General features: G+C 45.8%; 1 long non-coding RNA gene across 1 annotated transcript in view; it reads left to right on the top strand.

The window, feature by feature from the left end:
• LOC140384554 (uncharacterized) overlaps nucleotides 1-14,497 on the top strand; it is a 98,281-nt gene extending 83,784 nt beyond the window's left edge. The window contains exon 4 of the long non-coding RNA XR_011933083.1: nucleotides 14,043-14,497. This is a non-coding gene — a long non-coding RNA (uncharacterized lncRNA). The remainder of the gene's footprint in view (nucleotides 1-14,042) is intronic.
• The last annotated feature ends 583 nt before the right edge of the window (nucleotides 14,498-15,080 follow it).

Raw genomic sequence — 15,080 nt, 5'->3', positions numbered from 1 at the left:
GTCCAGCTGGGCCTATGGTCCAGAAATCCCCCGGCCTCCTGCTGGCAGGAGGTCCTCCCCGACGCATTTCACTCCATTCGGTCACTCCTGTACACTGCGACTAATGAAACCCCCCATGAACGTCTCTTTGCCTTCCCTAGGAGGTCCACCTCCGGGGTTTCGCTCCAGACATGGCTGGCAGCCCCAGGACCCGTTCTCCTCCGTAGACACGCTCGACCCCACAAGGCGGACCCGTTGGTTGAGAGGGTACAGCTACTTCACGCCAAACCGCAGTACACCTACATAGCATACCCCGACGGCCGCCAAGACACAATCCCCCTCGGGGAGCTGGCACCAGCTGGTTTCACACACACACACACCCCTGCCCCGGCGCCACCCTCCCCTCGCCCGGTGCACCCCGCCGCAGCCCCCGCTCTGGGACAATCCGTCCTCCCCTTGCTCACACCCAGGGATGAAGAGGATTTCAACATGCTCCCGGAGTCACCGAAGACCAAGCCGCCGCCGGAGTCACCTCCAGCACTGCGGCGCTCTCAACGACAGATCAAGGCACCGGACCGCCTGAATCTGTAATATTATCTGTAAAACACAACTTTCTGTATATAATTCTCCACCACCCCCCAGCCGACTCATTTTTTTTTAACAGGGGGTGAATGTGGTAGTCACCACTGATGTATATATTGTATATACAGGATGCTGATAGAGGGGCTTTAGAGTAAGGCCCCAGTACTACAGGTACAGGGGTAGATCCCTGCCTGCTGGCTCCGCCCAGTAGGCGGAGTATAAATATGTGTGCTCCCAGTACAGCAGCCATTTCATCAGCTGCTGTAGGAGGCCACACATCTCAGTGTAATAAAGCCTCGATTACATCCTACTCTCGTCTTTGTGTAATTGATCGTGCATCACCCTGTAAATGGCCCGTGGACAGACCTCCAATTAGATTATATTGCCCCCCCCTCCTCTGCAGAAATGGTTACAAGTACATCTTAGTAGTGATCGACACATTCACGAAATGGGTCGAAGCGTTCCCAGTGAGAAAGAACACAGCCATGGCCACCGCAAAGGTCTTAATAGAGCAGCTTTTTACAAGATGGGGACTCCCCCATTCTATTGAGTCAGACCAAGGTTCCCACTTTACGGGAAGAGTCATGAAAAATGTTATGACAATATTTGGAGTTAAACAAAAGTTCCACATTGCCTATCACCTCCAGTCCAGCGGCATAGTGGAGCGCATGAATCGTACACTAAAAGCCACCCTTAGGAAAATGGTGCAGCAGCACAATACAACATGGGACACAGTGCTCCCATTTGCACTGATGTTAATTAGGAACACAGTGTCGAGCTCTACAGGATATACCCCCCCATACCCACATGACCGGACGATCCATGAAGGGTACCGAATACTTATTCGGACTTGATTTGGGCAGCCCCGCAATCACCGCCCTGACCCATGAGAAAGCAGTCCAGCACATGGTAGAGAATATTAAAGCAGCACAGCTCGCTGCAGCTATTTGACTAGGCGCTAAACGAAAGCAGAGTAAGGCCTGCTTTGACAAAACGGTATACCCGATAGAGTATACAGTCGGACAGCAAGTAATGATCACCTTATACAACCCTAGCTCAGTCCTCTCCCCTAAATTTGCAGGACTCTAATCAATTTCAGACAAGGCAAGCCCCTCGGTTTACAAAATCACCTTTCCCAATGGAAAATCAAGATGGTTCCATGTCAATCAACTTAAGGTTTATGGAACGCAGTGCAACCACTCGCACCATCTCTCATTGGCGATGGCAGACAATGAGGACCCGCCCACTAACAACCTGAGCTTCCCCTCCCCCAGCAACAGCAGTACGTCCACAGAAACGACCTTGACCACGCCCCCAGAATCAAATTTCACCCTTACCCTAGCGACAGCGACAGCACTACCGAAGCCCCTGAAAGACCCGAACAGAGATCCCACGAACCAGGCCCCAGTCACTACAGGCCCAGAGACCCCGACGACGATACACTCAGCGCCTTTGAAACAATTTATCTGCCAAATCCGGGACCTGACCCGCCACCCGACGATAGCGACACGTCCCTGACAACCTCCCTCCGGACCATGAAGCACTGGCACCGTGACAATTCCTGTCGTTTGATGAGAAATGACAAAATGGACCCCACATCGGCACACGCCGCATTAGCACGCAAATCCCATGAAAGAGTTTGGCACCCAGGAGAGGGAGACAGCTACGAGTCTGACTCCCACCATGGTAACCCCTTTGCAATTCTTTTTGAGATGGAATCGTGAAGTGTCCAGATGATGAGAGTCAGGAACCGATGGAGATTTACGGTGTCCTGTACCCTGATGGAGCCTGCCCGTTTTTTTCTTTAATTTGTTATTTTTAAATGTTGAATATTTGTTTATTTGTGCGACTACTCGTGTCATTCTCACTTAATTTCTTGACACAGGTTCTTCTTTCGGTCTCACACCAATGTTCTTGATAAAGTCATAACAACTCTTCTGACGCCACATGGCAGTTAGTGAAACAAGTTTGTCGGCAACCCATATTGTTACAAATTCGTTCCGCTCTTGGAAGGTCACTCAGGCAGTGGAGTAACTGCACTTATCCCTGCCCTGCCTGGGGACCCCCTATACATTTGGTCAGCCAAGCTCGGGTAGTGGAGCAATGGCACTGATCACAGCCCTACCCGGGGATCCCACCCATTCTTGCTCTGCTGCGGACCATACGCACCACCCCATTCGACTACTTGGTTTCAAAACTCTTTTTCTGGGGGGTTTCGAGTCCTGTGGTTTAAAGAATGCTCTTTGCCACTACTTTTGCCCTCCCCAGCAACCCTTTGGTTGCTATTCCCCCACATACTATTTACATGTAAGAAACACTTGGTTAGAAAAAAAACAAGTTTGCAGAGGACGGAAAAATTGTCCGCCTACTCAGCTCATCGACCACAGGCGGCAAGAGTGCTTGTGTTGTGACATAGAACCTTTGGAATGTCTTGTCTCCACAAATGGTTATTTTAAAAAAGAAATGAGGGAGTCACATAGGGTGACGATTATAATGGGACAATTGACGTTAAGGAGACACAGACGGATATACGAGATATTAAACAACACGATGATAACAGACACTATGCTTGTTCCCTTAGAGAGATACGAAGACACTCGACGGTGAAGGAAAACCAAAACCAGATGAAGACGACACTAAAGATCGGCACCATGATCGTCGCTGGAACAGTCTAGTTGCGCGTGTTACCCACTTCCATCCCCCTCACCACACAGGCCCTGAACACGACCACCCAGCACACACACCCAGTCACCGATACCCCCACATGGTGTGAGAACTTCATCAAGTGGTATTCCCTGTCCTACACAGTGGAGACCTTACTAGTAATAACCATATTGTACAGCGTCATTCAGACAATTAGATTGCGGAAATGGAGATGGAGAGCCTCCCGCCCCCCCAGTATATACATTCAGAGCCACTTTCCTCGGACTCCAGCAGACCCCACCCTCTTTCTAAACCTTTTCTTTAATAAATTCCACGGTTGTTGTTTTTGTGAATAAAGTTTATTTTTCTGTGTATGTAAGTCTCAGCGATAGGAAGAAATGCGATGCTGCTATCGGATATTTTTTTTTGTATTGTAACATGAGTTTTTGGACTATAAATAGCAGCATGAGTGTAGTCTAGTTAGAGACAGCCCTTTTACAGAATGTTAAATGGCCCCCAAGAGATTCTTAGGCATGTGTTGTTCAGGGAAATTAGGTCAATATTTTTGGACCCATAGGACAGAGTAGAGTAGAACCTGTCCTTGATTAAGGGTACCCGGCATCCCAAGAGAACAAAAAAGACCCAGTATTGTGATCCTTCACGCTTCGCGTTATGGATCAAGAGGACGGAGTGTAGCCATCTGGGATTGCCACTTCCAACTAAGCACAGAGCAACTCGCAAAGACTGATGGGTAAAATGGACAAGCCAAGAGTCAGGCAGGTTCTGAGCCTGAAATGCATATTCGTCAGCAAAGTCCAGATGGTATTGAAAACCCGTCCCATTAGCATGTTAATCAGGCCGATTAGCAGGTGATGGCCCATATCCCCCAACACAAAGGACTGGTACTCCAGCAACCGCGACAGTCCCAGACATTTCGGCGCCACTCCTTGTCCAAGGGAAACACAAATAACAGGGTCAATGACCGCTTGAGACACGCCCAATCATCCAGATCCCCGCCCACTTATTGGCTAAGGAATCGAACGGAGTGATTAGGGATCACCCAATTAGTAAGGGCCAAATCGAAGGACCGCCCAAAAGAACGCGAAAGCCCCCAAGTATAAAGGAAGAGTTTGCCATATGCTTGCTCTCTTTTGGCCTTGGTACCCCGGTCACGGTCATTGCCAATCGCAGCAACACCAGAAGCAAGTTCGAGTTCAACGCCCACTACCAGAAGGACGAGCCCAGCCGAGCAGCAGTTACCACTTCAAACCCAAGAGATCCTGAATAGCGGCCACTGTTTCCTGACCTAAACCTGGTGCCCGAAGTTAAGTACAGGTTGTCTTAGTAATAGGTGTAGTTCACTAGTAGTGTTTATGTTGCATGATTAATTGTCTTTAATAAAGTACCCTTGACCTTGAACTAACTAACTGGTGTTTGGCTCTTTGATCGATAGCCGGTTGAAACTTATGATGGTATCATTCGATACCTGGCGACTCTAAGCATTCGGACATAGACAATATAGAAAGAAGGCAAATTCACTGATTGCCCTAATTAGAACAGAGCCAGAGTAGAGAGCATAGTAAAGAGAAATCGGCAACACCACTCCACAGCTGAAAAGCCTGGAGACAGAGCGAGAATGGGTGACCACCAGGCTGTCCAAGAGAACTAGGCAGGTAGAGCAGGAGTACCTTGAGGCCCCATTCCAAAATCAGTTTTCCGTTTTGGAAGCTGGTTAGGGTGCTGGTCCCTCAGAGGAGTGTAGTCAGAGCCAGGTTTGTGGCACCACAAGTGGCTTGACTCTACAGGAGGAGAGAAAGAAGAAAGGAGAGCAATAGTAATCGGGGATTCTTCAGTTAGGGCATCAGACAGGCTTTTCTGTGGCCATAGACATGACTCCAGGATGGTATATTGCCTCCCCGGTGCCAGGGTCAAGAATGTCACACAGCGCCTGCAGGATATTCTTCTGGCAGAGGGCGAACAGCCAGAGGTCATAGTACACACTAGTACCAATGACTGGGGTAGGAAGGGGGCTAGGTCACTGCAAACAGAATTTAGGGAACTGCAAACAGAATTTAGGGAGTGAAGCAGAAAATTAGCACGTCGGGTCTCAATGTAATAATCTCTGGATTACTACCATTGCCACATGAAAATGAGAACAGAAATAGAAGGATGAAGCAGATAAATGCGTGGCTGGAATGTTGCCGCAGGAGGGAGGGCTTCATATTCCTGGGACACTGGGACTGGCTCTGGGGGAGTTGGAACCTGTACAAGTTGCACCTGAACAGAACTGGGATGGGTTCCTTGTGGGCTCTTTTGCTAGTGCTGTCAGGGGCTGGGGGGCTTTGAACTAACTCGCCAGGGATAACTTGCCAGGGGTGTGGGAACTCAAAAAATATTAGCGAGGAATACCAGGAAGTCAAAAATAATGGGAGGGACAGAAGCACTAGTATAGAGAACATCAGGCTTTAAATGTGGCATCATTGACAGGCGGATGAGCAGCAGAGGATGATCAGTGTGTGTTAGTCCCCGTCCTACAGCAAAGCCTGGTCTCCAGTCATCTCGGATTTCCCTGCCACTGGTTCAAGAGCTCACTCCCCTGGCGAACGTGTGGTGGTTGATGTGCAATGACCCCCCACGTTAAAAGAATCCACAGACAGGCATCTTCCACCCACCCAAATTAATTTTGGGACCTGGAACATCAGGACCCTCATGGACAACCCCAACAGCAACAGACCTGAACGTTGCATTGCCATCATAGCCAGGGAACTCTGAGGCCACAACATTGACATTGCTGCTCTGAACGAAACAAGACTGGCAAGAGATGGTCAGCTTTAAAGAACAAGGTGGCGGATATACCTTCTTCTGGAAAGGCAAACCAGAAGAACACCACCTCAATGGGGTTGACTTCACCGTAAAAACCCTGTGGGGTGGGCAAACTAACCCTGTCGCTTACCCTGGCACAGGGGCAGCACATCACAGCCGTCAGTGCCTATGCCCCAACCTTAGATGCAACGGACAAAATAAAACAGACATTCTACTCCAGCGTCGATCAATCGTTAACCAGTATCCCAAAGGCAGACAAGCTCATTCTCCCTGACAACTTCAATGCCAGAGTCGGGAAGGACCCAAATCTTTGCAAGGGTGTGTTAGGCAAGGAAGGCATGGGGAAAACAAACGTCAATGGAGCCCTCCTCCTGAAAAAATGTTTAGAACATAACCTTGTTGTCACAAACACCCTGTTCCACCAGAGGGACAAGCAGAAGACCTCATGGCAACACCCCCTCTCCAAGCACTGGCACCTAATAGACTATACCATTGTCCGGGCAAGGGACCACAAAGATGTCCGCATCACACGCGCCACGGCCAGAACCGATGACTGCTGGACTGACCACCGACTAATCCGCTCTACTATCTCTATCATTCTGGCCCCAAAACAGCACAGGCAAAAGAAACTCTGCCACAGGAGAGTCAATGTCGTTGGATTCAAAGACTCTGAGAAGAAAGCGGTACTCAGTCGGCGCCTATCAGCTAACCCGGTGACAACCAATGAGCCAGAGCCGCAGAACACCCACAGCGCCTGGTCCACCTTAAAAGCCACATAGTCAGCACCTGAGAGGAGACGTTCGGGCTCTTGACCAGCAAACACCAAGACTGGCCTGCTGAGAACGATCAGGAGAGACAGGATCTCCTTGACCGCAAAGGCAAGATGTTCCTGAACTGGCAGCTCCACCAAAACCCAAGTGAGAAGAAACAAGCCTACAGACAACTGAAGGCCGAGGTGCAACAAAGAACCCGCGACCTAAGAACAGATGGTGGGTGGAAAAAGCACAGGAGACTCAGAATATCACAATCACAATGTGCACGGTTTCTTCACAATCAAAACCATCTACGGTCCGAGTACCCAGGGAGCAATAATCGGAGAGGCGCTCATCAAAGACAGAGAGGCTGTCAACGCCCGCTGGAGAGAGAACTTGGAGTACCTCCTCAACCAAGACACAGCCTTCGACACAAGAGTCCTCTGCACCATCCCGCAACACGCTATCCGCCACCATCGCAGCGCAACCCCAGCTCGCTGTGAGGTCGAAAAAGGTATGTGATAGCTGATGAACAACAAAGCCTGTGGCGCAGATGGATTCCCCACAGAAATACTAAAATGCAGCGATGGACAATGTGGATCATTTCTGGTACCTTGGGAGACTCCTCTTGGGTGCAAGCAGACATTGGCAACATCGACTCCAATGCACCAGTGCAGTCTTCAGACGCCTAAGGAACTGAGTATTCGAAGACCGAGACCTCAAACCCAGCACTAAGCTCATGGTCTACAGAGAATCTGTGGTCTCCGCCCTCCTATCTGCGTCAGAAACATGGACAATGTACAGAAGACACCTCAAATCCTCTGCAAAATCCTGCAAATCCACTGGCAGGATAGGCATACTAACCTGAGCATCCTCTCCCAGGCCAGTATTGTAAACTATGAAGAGGACAGTGTAGGAACGTCAAAAGGACTGGTGGAGTGGGCAGATAGGTGTCAGATGTAGTTCAAAGGGGAGAAGTGTAAGGTGATGCATTTTGGGAGGAAAATCATGGGGGGCAATATAAAGTAAAGGGCAAAAATCTTAAAGGGGTGCAGGAGTAGAGGGACCTGGGTATATATGTGCATAGATCATTGAAAATGGCAGGATGGGTGGAGAGCAGTTAATAAAGCATTTAGTGTTCTGGAGCTTTATTAACAGGGGCACAGAGTTCAAGAGCAAGGAGGTTAAGTTGAACTTATACAAGACATTAGCTAGACTTCAGCTGGAATATGGTGTATAGATCGAGGTGCCAGGCTATAGGAAAGATGTGAACACATTGGAGAGAGTGCTGAAAATTTACAAGAATTGTTCCAAGAATGAAAAGCTTCAGTTATGAGCATGGATTGGAGAGGTTGTGACTGTTCACCTTGGAGAGAAGAAGGCCTCGAGGAGATTTGATAGAGATGTTTAAAATCATGAGGGGGCTGGACAGAGTAGATTGGGAGAAACTGTTTCCGCTCGTAAAAGGATCAAGAACGAGAGGGCACCGATCTAAAGCGATTTGCAAAAGAAGCAAATTTGATGTGAGAAAAAACTTTTTCATGCAACTAATTCCGGTCTGGAAAACCCTGCCTGAAAGGGTTGTGGAGACGGGTTCAATCGAGGCATTCAAAAATACATGAGATGATGACTTGAATAGAAACAATGTGCAGGTTTACGGGGAAAAGGCAGGGGAATGGCACAAAGTCATGTTGCTCGTTTGCAGAGCTGGTGCAGACAGGATGGGCCAAAGTGCCGCCTCCTGCTCTGTAACAATTTTGTGATTCTGTCATTATTCCTATTCTCCATGCTTATAGATTCTACACCCTAATCTTTGCCAAGGTCCTTTTGCACCACTATCCTCGTGTCACGCTTTGCTGTCAGGGCTATTTCTCCTCCCTGTCCATTTTGTCTGTCTTTTCAAAATGTTGTGTACCCTGGAATACTTATTTCTGAGCATTGGTTATTTTGTAACCCTGTCTCTGTAATAGAAATTAGATCTAATCCATGTATCTGTTTTTTCTGCGAGTTCATCCATCATATCCAAATTATTTGTGCATTCAGGTAAAGAGCCTTTTTAAAAATACTATTCTTTGTGCAGATCTTATTTGTTGATGCATAATTACTGGTGCACTATCGGTCCCTTCCTCTCCTATTCTGCTTGTCTGTATCTAAATCACCAATGTTCTATTGCCTTGAGTTTTCTTTTTAGATTTCTAAAATCTCCTTCTACCTGACACCTCCCTCACTCACGTTTTAGTTTAAAGCCCCATCTGCATAGTTACATGATTCACCAAGATACTGATCCTAGCCTGGTTTAAGTGGCGTCCACTCCAGTGGAACATTCAAAATGCTGCTCCCCACACCACTTTTGAAGCCATGCATTTAATTCTCTACTCTGCTTGACCCTATGCCAAATGGTATATGTCTGAGGTCACAAAGAGAAGCCTATGAGGTCCTGCATTTTAATTTGGATCCTAACTCCTCAAATTCTCTCATTCTAATGGCTGGATTGTCATGGAGTTTGGTTGACTCTAGAGGCCTTTAAAAATGGTAGGCAGGATACGCATATAGGATTCCTGCTCCCATTTCTGGAAGATCTCATTTATGCCACCAGGGGAAAGAGGTCAGGGTGTGAATATCTTGGGCGGAAAGTCCAAACTCAGGAGGGCCATTTGAAATTGTTGCTAAGTTCAAACAGAGTCTCCATTTTCATTGTTCCAAGGGCTTGAACCTGCAGTGTGATTACCACAATTTTATGTAAGAGCTATAAACATTTTTGAAGGGTAAATATGGGTAGTTTAATCTTAATTATTTGAAGGTGATTTAAATCACCAAAATAACAAACTGCAGCTGCCAGTTAGAGTTAAAAAAGGAGACATCTGCTGTTGAAGCATATTGATTAATAGGTCATCTGGTGTAGCTTACAAAAAATGCTAGCTATATTTTCTGTTATAACTGCTGAATCCATTAAGAATGCTTGGCTGGGTTTCAACAGCTACAAAACCACTTAACACAGTAGGGGACTGAGTTCACATTTTAATTGGCAGTTTTAGGCGGCTACTAAAGGATTGGCTGTCTTTATAAAAGAACATATTTATTAAGGTTTTATGTTTTAACAAACCACAAAAAAAACACAAGAATTATACTGCACAGTAAGCAAAAAAAGCTCAATATACATGAATACAGATGGGGGACAGGAGAACAACAGTATAATTAGCTCGATAAAATGTTTAGACATAACTTGATGCCACTAGAAGCCCAACCAGAGAACAAAGGAGAAACAGGATAAGGCCATGGAAACATGCTAAAATAGTGCACACAGTGATTTCTTGCAATCACCACACAAGTTCAGGATAAAGTTTTCATGCCATGTCAAGCACGCACCAATATATATCTCCCTCAACTCCAGCACCAGAGGTACAAATGACACACTGCAACCTCCTTTCCTCGGACACCAGACCCATCTGCACCCATCTTTAAAAAAGGAAATGTACAACAAAAAATACACAGAACCCCAGTTCTAAAAGGGTGTTACATATATATTGCACAATGCAATAAAACCCAATATCAGGCCCAGCACAGAGCCAACATCATTCCATACATTTATACAGAGATGACCAACAGCAACATGTTTGGATTATGATCAGTGCTGTCAACAACTCCCATGAAAAACAAAAAGGAAGGAGAACTAGAACTATCAGGAGTGGAACACAGGCCCACACCATGGGTCGGTGTTTCCATGGCACACACCCATCAATCATCAATGAAGAAGAGAACAAGCTGCTCATACAAGTAGGAAAGCATCCTGAACAGTGTGTGTGTGTGTGTGTGTGTGGGGGGGGGCGGCAACAATGTACAGGACTCAACTCAGGAGGAAACTGGATACCAACCACAGCACCGGACCTGGCCTAGCCCAGCACTTCCTGACACACTGGAATCAGTACCTACTGGACCTCCAGCACACCCCAAAACCTATACCCCATCCGATCCTGCACACACCAACAACACCCAGGGCAGTGTGGAACCCTCATTTACACTGCAAAAAAGATTACACCAGTTCCAGCTGGGTAAACCCCATCACTGGAAGAAGAATTGTGAAGACACTCGATGAATGAGTGCCCTGTGAGAGGGGCCAAATAACTCCGCCCCCCCCACTCCGCCCCTGTACACCCGCCCCCGGTCATAAGGGGACCCTCCTGTAGACCACTGGATCGGACCAGGATATAAAACAATATACTGCTCACTCAAGTGAAGAAAGGAAGAAAAAAAAACTCTCAGGAAAGACCAACCGAGCCAACCTAGGAATATTAGCCACTTGCCACACTGCACGCCAGAAGGATAGTCGACACTCAGAAAACCACCAGACAAGACCATTTCGAGGAAGGAGCCTAACTCACCCATAAAACCTACCCCCCCATACAAGGGAACGGTTCCAACAATGTAGAGGGATGGCAAACAGACTCCCTCTTCAACAAATCAGTCAAGGATTGACCAAACCCACCTTGGCGTGCACTGCCACCCAATTCCTCCTATTCTTTAATAGCTGTAAAGAGAAAATACCCCAAATAAAGCACTCCAACTTCAAAGAAATGTCTGAAGGAACCCAGTCCTCTCAAGTATACATAACCTTCCTGGTCTATCGAAAGAGACAAACACAAATAATTAAATTCAAAATAACAAAAAACAAAACGGTTAGTTCTAGGTGGGGAGCTATCCTCAATCTCAGTGAGGACTAACTAACTCTCCACACCAACCAACCACTATTCACCTTGCTGTGGCTCTCCTCATTTTCATTATAACAAAGTAAGGGGTGTCCAAAAAGAACTCTCTTCCCATAACCACAGGGATACATCACATAATAAAAAAATGAGTAAAACTGTGCAGATGCTACATTTTGCTTCATCGACTCACTATGGTTTTTGCTAGAACAGAATAACAGGTGGCTCTGGCCCTCGTGCTCACATCTCTTAGAGGAGAAAAGACAACACCAAATAACAACATAATCACAAGGGGGTAACATCCATGCTTATTGAAGAACTGCAGGATAATACCATTTATGTTGCTTGAAAAGGCTAAAGCTATGGCAGGATCATCAAACACTGCTCTGAATCTCTCAGGGATACCAACGAATGAAGCACCTCCACTTCCACCATGCCCAAGTGATCCACAGCCTTTGTCCCAGCCAGGGAGATGACTCGACATGATTGCCTACTCTAAATCCTCACGACGAGCATAGAGAACAGGGCCAGTGGTCAGGGAGGACCCAACTGACTCCAGGGCTCGAAGATCGGATACACTGTGCTCCATCGATACGCCCAGCCTCCAGATCAAGATCGGGAACTCTCCTCCCACTGCTCGGCAGGGACCAGGTTCACAGAAACTCCTTGTCCGGCTCCTACCTCCTGAACCTGCCAGGATGGACAACGCACCACGCAGCAGGATCTCAATGAATCAAAGGCGGGCCCTTACAAGGGAAAGTGCTCTGTTGAATACAAAGATTCTCTCCTGCGCCTTGACCATTCTCCCAAGGATACTACATGGTTCCACAAAGTGAGCTCCTAACACCTGCACCACAGAGCCAAGATCCTCATCTAGAACAGCATCCTCAATGGCGTCCATCATTCCAAAGCACACAGCGCCACATGGGCAAAGGGCCACTTAACAGAAACAATGCCACTGCAAACTGGGCCCAACTCCAGACAACTCTGACTGCCATGGTCAAAGAGGATTCTCTATAATTTAATTCAGCTCCTCATCACAAAACGCCAATCATGATGATCCAGGGACATAGTGCATGACATATATCCCAAACAAAAGACAATTATTAAATGTCATTAGGATAAAATAAAGGATTAAAAGACGAGCAGAGCCAGAGCTTGCAAAAACAAATCCATTCCCGCTCTCCCGATTAGCTGCCTATTATGTGGTTTGTGAATGGAAGTTTGTTTTTATAGCAGATTGATCACTTGACAGATTTTTTTTTTGAAAGGGTTTCTTAAATTAGAGTTTTTTTCCAATACTAAGTGTGTAATTAGAGCTCTGGAGGCTCTAATTATATTTTATACAACTGGGCTGAAGTTTCAATAAACAGATTGGCTTTCTAACTAGCCCACCTTGGCACTCCCCCACCTCCATGAGTGCCTCTGGAGACAATGGACCAGACTCCAACCTGGAATGTAAATATGGCAGACCAGGTTCCTTTTAAAGGAGAAAGGTTTGCTGAGTTGGGAAGACTCCTAATGCGAGCTTCCCATCTTGATGGCAAAAAATCCAGCCCTTGGTAGTTCTTATGCCATTAGTTCCTACGTGGACCATGACAACTAGATCCTCCCCATCCCACTCCCATTCACCTTGGGTGTAGCAGTTAAACTTTCCAACACATTGACATTTTTAAAAATAAAGGCCATCAGCAACAGCATTTTTTTCTCCAATAGAGATTTCAATTATGTCTATTTAATCCTTCTTAGACAGGTCACAATAAATCTAGGCTACACAACATGCATTATTTTTTTTTTTAAAGCACAAAAGGTGGAAGTTATGCCTTCTAATGCAGTATTTTGATTTCAAATCTTTTCCCCTTAACTTTGTCAGCTTAAAACTAGTAAGTTAGGGTAACATCATCTGCACTTACCTTGTTAGAGATATAGTAGAAGGGATATGGGCACTAGCCTCTGAGACAAGACTGCCACTTTCAGGGATTGGACCACCAGATGCATGCTGTAGCTGTCCAAAGCAAGATTAGTTAATTGAAGTACAGCACTAATTATTTTTTCATTCCATTATAAATATTATAAACATGTTTTTTTGAAGGGCTGAGTTTAATTCAATCCCACACTGAAGTCGAGGAGTTTAGAATATACTCAGTGAGAATCTGAAACAGAAGGCACCAAAGAAGTACATTTTACTGAAGCATGTCACTATGAATTCAAGGGCAATATATTGCAACAAGGCATGTCCTGGCTCTAATAGGACTTCACATCCTCAATTCTTGAAATGAGACGTGCTTTGCATAAAGCAGAAGGGAATCAGACAAAGTAGGAAGCAGAATCACAGCACTGAGTAATATAGTGACATTGCTGGACACCAGATAGCAATGTAATTGTCATTGTGTCTAACTCAGTAGAAACTCTTGTGTTCGCAGTTCGGAAATCTGAATTGCAGAAAAGGATTAATGAGGGAAAATTTATTATATCGGAATTAATTTGAAATTAGTTTAAAAAAACTTTAGTTATCCAATAAGTGCTGAAGGGATTGAACACTTTGTATCAATCTGTATTACAGACATAATCTGTTCCGCTGAAGCTGCCAATTGTAAGAAGACACTGAAGGACACAAACCTCCTTGGGGCCAGGTCGCAGGCAGGAACTAGCCAGGTGTTAACTCTCAAGGTCTGTGTAACAATGTGGGACAATCTACCATTTGCTCTCTCTCCAGGATGTCTGCCGATAATGATAGAGGGGTGATTGATAGCCACACACCAGATATCGGACCACTGATATAAATAATTGAAAGACAACTTTGTACAACTTTGTACTGCTTGGATAGCATGTGAACCTTTGATGTGATTGGTTAATTATTCTCATATACTACGCATGATGTAAACCTAATCGATAGTCATGATAGCACATAGATAACTAGTAACAAGTAATTGGTATACGCTAATTTCCTGTATCTTAATGAGAAGTATAACTGTCCGTACAGGGCGAGAAGCAGAGCTGTCTGGTGTACAAGCTGCATGTGGCACCAGCCCAGTTATAACTGTAATAAAAGGCCTTGTCAGAACTCCAAGAGTGTTTGTCTGGTCTGTCATGAGTGTGGAGATGATGTACACTACAGCCGAATAGCTGCACAATATTTCCCACTACAAGTATGTAGCATGATAATAGCTCCACAATGGCTAAGTTGGGACATATATGGTAAGGGTAGGGAGCAACTCATAACAATATCCTACATTCAATCCCTGATTTGTGGTGAATTAACTGGTTTAAGTCAGTAGGCTGTACAAATGGTCAGAGAATCTGTCAGCTTGAGAGTGGGAAATATTGGCCAAGACTTAATGACTCCTATTGAAAGGTCAGCAACCACCTCACAATGAAAGCTCCTGTTTTAAAATTGTTTTCAAAATCTTTTTTGTTACTTAATATAGTTTTGTTGCAGAAATGGCCCAAATCCTGCTGGACTGGGACATTCAGTATTATTTAATCATTTTCCTGCAACTTCAGGTCAAACCCAAGTTGCTGGAAGTGCAGGCTGACAAAGATGTAATAATAATAATAATAATCTTTATTAGTGTCACAAGTAGACTTACATTAACACTGC

This window comes from Scyliorhinus torazame, chromosome 10 (genome assembly GCF_047496885.1).
Source record: "Scyliorhinus torazame isolate Kashiwa2021f chromosome 10, sScyTor2.1, whole genome shotgun sequence".
Classification (NCBI taxonomy): Eukaryota; Metazoa; Chordata; class Chondrichthyes; order Carcharhiniformes; family Scyliorhinidae; genus Scyliorhinus; species Scyliorhinus torazame.
Note: the sequence above shows the minus strand (reverse complement) of the source record. Positions and strands in the feature narration are given on the sequence as shown.